The following is a 6,179-nucleotide window of genomic DNA, read 5'->3' as shown; positions in this document are numbered from 1 at the left end:
GCTAATCACAGCTTATGGAAGTTTCGAAGTAGTTCACACGTCTATTTACCAATAGATATGTCACACTTAATCAGTATTCACATTCCACGTACATCACCAGCGCAATAGAGATGCGATGTATGGCTCTTTTAAGGGATCCGGATATTGGCGATCCGCTCCTTTCACAGAGCCGTTCAAAAGACTGGCTCATTTATGGCTCATTTTGTATATTTATTATTTGTTTAAAAAACATATATAAATGTATAGTATATATACAATTTGAATCCTGCGCCATGTCGGTTGTCAGTATGTTGTATATACGTTGCATCACTCCGAATATGGACACAACGCCAGTGTGACGTAATCTCACGACAGCATGACATCACGCATGACATCACATCCTACCTATAAATTCTAGGATGCCGTCAGATCGCACCAGTTCGACGGCTTCCATAGTGGGTTTTGGTCATTGGAGAGGTGATGCACGTCACCTCTTTCTGAAGTGGGTACTTTCAAAGCCTGCCGTGGATTTAGGAGAGCACAAAACTCTCTCTCACACTGTGAGGTGCCTGTAAGGTGGCACTGCAAAGTGAACGACGCGTCACGCTAGACGTAGCGGCCCGAACTTCTAGTATTATATAAATATGATATACAGTACTTGATGTTATATCATATTATATACAATAATACAACATATAACATTATAATAATATGTTACTATATTTAAAAATCTATCATAATATAATAGATTACATCATCATTAATACAATATTTATTATATTATAATATATCATATACATCATAATACATATTATAATATATAAAATTATAATATAACATTTTATTACAATAATTAATATAATATATCTCTGCTGTCCAGCAGCAACCAGCTAACTCCAAAACGCTCATTTTTCAGGAAATGAAACAACAAAATATATGTTTTTCAGGATATGAAGAAAACTTATATTTTTAAAACAAAGCAGTACAGCCTCATCAAAGTTGGTATAGTGACTTTATATATTGTCATATACTTGCATGTGTCATTATATTATCACCACTTTACCCAAATCCAGCTCAAGTGGAGTTAGGAGTTTTGTCCGAACACAAATCCAGCGCAAGTGGAGTTAAGAGTCCGAACAGTTGACAATAGCTCCAATCGCTGCTGAGGGAGAGGTTTCAAATGGGGCTAAATTCCTAAAAGCTAACAATGGATCTCCAAGCTCACAATGCATCACAACGTGTGAATTAATGCCCTGACGCTTCATGACACTTACTATATAGGCCTACAATAATAAACAGGACTTATATAAATATAATATAAATATTACAATAACGTCTGCAAAGAGGGGTTCACAGAGTTGGAGTTTGCGTAGAACTAGCGAGAGAAATGCTCTGAACTCATTCCTTGTCACATTGCCTCCTCATTAAATAATTCATAGATTTTAGAAATAGAATTACTTGTTTTCATAACATTAGCGTCAGTGCTAAGTTTAATAAACAGGTACACTGCATAGTTTTAACAGACTACGGGGAGAAAAACCCTGCCGTTTAGTTTGTTTATGTGTTGCTCCTCGTCTGTCTGTGTTCGCTCACTGCGCAGTGCGCTCTGCACTGTGCTGTGCAACGGCAGCAGGAGAGGAGAGGGGGGGGGGGGGGGGGGGTTGCGTGGTTTTGACGGACAGTTTGAGGATCCAATGGAGTTGGGAGGTTTTGTCAGAGGCGCTTTTTAATACTTTTCATTGGTTCCATTTTTTTTAAACACAGACGTAAAGGGTGTTCAATACCGTTGATTTATGAGAAAAAAATAAGCTGAAAATGGAGTTAGCTGGTTCCTGCTAAAAAGCGACGATATAAAAAATGTATATATAAGATATAACATATGCATAGTATATAACATATCCCTCCCTTAAAAGAGCCATAAATCCCATCTCTACTTAAGATTTTGTGACAATGACATTGGTTGACGTACAACGTAATAATACCCTTGACTTTACGTTTGCCAGTAACAGGTTCATCAAAAGATTTTTATTTGTATGTGAAACTACATTGGGCATATTTGCATATATTTATATAAATTATATAAACATATAAATTATTTCTTTTCACTTGCTAATATCATTTGCTTCCACGCATTTCACTCGTTTCCATTTCCTATCCACTCATCTGCACTACCATAATTTGCTCACATTTAATACATTCCCAAACTATGTTATAACTACCCAATGCCAACCACATCAATCACCTACATAGCAGAAATCACACGCATCACCACATGCCATAATATGGCCTGCCCTCACAAACCCGCATCCCACAAACATCCAGCCAATGCCAACTCATCGTTCACCATGACATATATGTCATTCATTCTTGTTAAGTGTTGTTATCCTAAAGTACTTACCTGGTTAATCTCGAACATGTGTGTAGCATGTGAAGGAAAATGTGTTATTATAGGGGACCTTCTTCTTTAAAAAAGGTGGCGTAGTCTGCAATCAATCATTTTATACAATCGGTATTCACAAAAATTACACACTCTGCACATTAACGTGCAACTGATATGTTATTGTTTTGAATCTAATGTGAATAAATAAAGGGAGTAAAAGGTGCATTACTTAACCAGCAAACTGGCAAGTTAAATGTGACTTTGTTGGCCACTGTCACACATTGCTTTGAACCAAGGACAGATTTCTGGCCTGTGAGTGCATTGGTGTGAGGAATCGTGTGCTTACTGTTGAAAAGTATTTTTTTTGTCCATCAACACCCATACATATTTTGAGAAAGATCCACACAGAAAATAATGTGTGAGGTTGACCAATGTCGTCTTAACAGCAGCATTATAGGTTCTCATGAGGTCTCAGGTTTCAGTATGCCATAGTATTGCCATTCTCTTTTAAGAGCTCGAGTTTGGTCATTTAGCCAGGTTGAAACTGTGTTGCACAAGTTTCAGGCCGGTTTACAAATCTAAAACTAGTAGCTTTGATGGGTGAAGCGTGAATCCCGAGTGTCGACCTCTAGGCTCTGGCCCCAGTCAACTGGTGACAACTGGACATACCTGCAATACTTTAATCCACAGAAAATGAAGAGATGCTAATTGTTTGAGCTATAATAGTTCACCAAATTCACCAAACTTAGCCATTAATGGAGGGTAATCAACTTTTCACCAACTTTGATTCATGATAGATGATACATGTTTGCATCTATGACTTGATTACAACTTAAAAATGTATTTGGTAGCAAACCTCTTCTGCCAACAAAGTTCAAGTTCAAGTTTTATTTGAAAACATCATAGCATAACAATATGAATTATGATGTTTCTGACAGTAAAATAATTGAATAAAAAAAACAAGAGGATAAAAAAAAAACAAGAACAAGACAAGAGGACCACTCTATTAAATACCAAAACTAAAACTAATCATCAGTCAAACATCTAACAACAATAAAATGTCTCTATTTCTTATGATAAAGTGTGTAGGCTCTTGGGAGGAAAGTCATCTGGTGCCTTTGCGTGTTGCTCACAGGTTGTGTGAGTGTCCTGCCATTCCTTAAGTTGTAGCGACTCGTATTTGCAGACAGCCTCTGAATCATTGGACTGGTCCCTTCAGTCAGCATTCGGTTGAATTCTCTTAGAGTGGCCTCCTCTCTCCTGGTCTCCAGAGTAGGGAAGGAATTAGTTGGTATCCCAATGATGCGGCAGCACCTTCTCTGTAGACATTCCAGTTCCTGGATCAGGTATTTTGGAAGGCCGCCCCAGACAGGTGAAGCATATTCCAGCACAGGTCTGATGAAGGTCACGTATACCTGGGTCAGCACATCTGGAGGGAGCTGCGCTCGTTTGGCCACACTCAGATAATGGACCCTTGGTTGAGCCTTCTTTAACATGAACTGAACTTGTGCGTCCCATTTCAGGTCAGAGGAGAGCTGTATTCCAAGGAGCTTGAATGTATCCACCCTTTCTATTGCCTGGTTGTTCAAAACAATAGGAGGAGGTGTTGGTCTGTTTTGAGGCTCCCTGAGACTGATAACCATGTCCTTTGTTTTTCCAGCATTGGCGGCTAGGCAGTAGGTCTGACCCCAGGCTGTAACTGCATCAACAGCTGCTTGCATCTGTCCTGGAAGGGAGCCCATGAGATGTTCAGTGAGAGTCAAATCATCTGCATATTTAATTGGCTCAACACTAGTTGGCAACAGGTGATCGAGAAAGTTCATACAGAGAACAAAGAGGAGAGGGGATAGGACCCCACCTTGAGGGACGCCAGCTAAAACTGCCTGCGGTTTAGAAAAATGGTTTCCCCATTTGACTGTTTGCCTCCTATCCTCTAAATAACTCTGCACTGTTAGCCAAATGTTTTTCGATGCACCAAGCATTTTCAGTGAATGAAGAAGATGACCATGGTTGATTGTGTCAAACGCACGAGTAAAGTCAATGTATGTGACGTGCACATCATATTTTGGCTTTCCATCAACAGCATCATGCCAGCTTTGCAGAATGTGCAGTAGGGCTGACACAGTAGATCTGTTCTTCATGAACCCATGCTGTGAAGCAAATATAGACGTTTCAGTTTTTTGCAGAAGTTGGTTCTTCAGGATACCCTCGAACACTTTACCAACACAACTCAAAAGAGAGATCTGCCTGTAGTCCTGTGGGAACCTTGGTTTACTGCATTTAGGAACTGCACAGACTAAAGAGTCTTTCCACTGGGTATGGAAATGTCCTTCTTTGAGACAAGCATTAAACAGATGAGTAAGCACTGGGGCAAGCTGCCTTTTTCCCATCGACTCTACGAAGAAGAGTCTTCACCTGCCCAATGCTATAAATGACAGTTGTACTTGGTAGGTTGCTGCCATCATCAACCAGTAGGGGGCGAGGTGTAATATTCTCCCACACAGAGGAGAAGTGGAGACTCAGAGTTTCACATTCCTCCCCAGTCTTTGTGTGTTCCACATGGGATTCTGCAGCGCCCATCAGCTTTTTGATGGACTTGAACCAGTTGCCACTGTCATTGTTCCTCAGATGAGAAACTTCATCCTCATAATACCTCCTCTTTGCATTCTGGATCAAATAGGCCACTTTGGAGCGTAGCCTCTTGAACTCAGTTTTATCCTCAGATTTAAAGGCTCTTTGTCTATCAACTATAAGTTGCTTTATTTGTGGTGTCATCCATGGCTTATCCACCGATGTAATTGTACTCCTTTTAATAGGCAGCACTGTATTGAGGATAGGATTGAAAACATCATAAAATATATCAACCTTTTTTTGAGCCAGAGGTGCCTCATAGACTGGACCATAATCAGCGGTGTTCAAGTGAAGGCCTAGCAGCCTCTTGCTTTCTATGGTGCAGCGCCTACGAAAAACTGGGCTTACTGGTACGTGGGGCCATTTTTCAGCTGTCAGGAGTATAGCTTGGTGGTCAGAACCACCCACTGGGGGTAAATGAACTGGGTCTGAGTACAGGCCTTTAATGTTAGTAATAATAGAGTCAAGTTGATTGAGGCCTCTTGTTGGTTTGGACACTATTTGTTTCAGATGAAACTGGGAGCATAGTGGGCCAAGTTTCAAGGTGTTTGTGTCACCTAGGATCACAATGCCTGGCAGACTGTACCTATTTTGAATAGTGCCTAAACAGTTCTTGAGATACTCCAGAACCTGAGCATCAGGTCGAGCCTCCTTAGAAGATTTTGGAGCGTTATAAAGAACAGCAGTCACTAAACAATTTATGCCACGTGGCAGCCGGGCTGGCCTCATCCACATCCATAGACATTCAAAGTGATCATCCTCAAGGTCCAGCAGCCGTTGATGTTGAATATTGTCTTTTATGTACAAGGCTACACCTCCAGCATAGTTGACTCTGTCATTTCTGTGCAGACTATGGCCCTGAAGACTGACTATAGAGTCTGGAACAGTTTCCTTTAACCAGGTTTCGGTCACAGCTACAATTGCAACTTCATTAATTTGAGTCACAGTCTGCAATTCATCAACTTTATGTTTAAGCGATCTAATGTTACACAATAGAAAGTTAGGAAGCATGTCCTTAGCTGATTTAACAGTACTATTCTTGAACATCACCATGGTTCGATCAGGGTAAACCAAGCACCGTGATTGAATAGGGCGTGGAGTCTTAGACTGCTTTATACGTTCACAGTCCAGCACAGGTATCCTCAGTGTGGTTTTCTGTCCTCCTCTGCAACCTCTTACATGTCTTAAC

This window comes from Gymnoscopelus microlampas (genome assembly GCF_963454915.1).
Source record: "Gymnoscopelus microlampas genome assembly, chromosome: 12".
Taxonomy (NCBI): domain Eukaryota; kingdom Metazoa; phylum Chordata; class Actinopteri; order Myctophiformes; family Myctophidae; genus Gymnoscopelus; species Gymnoscopelus microlampas.
The sequence above is the reverse complement of the archived record's forward strand: the minus strand, read 5'-3'. Positions refer to the sequence as shown.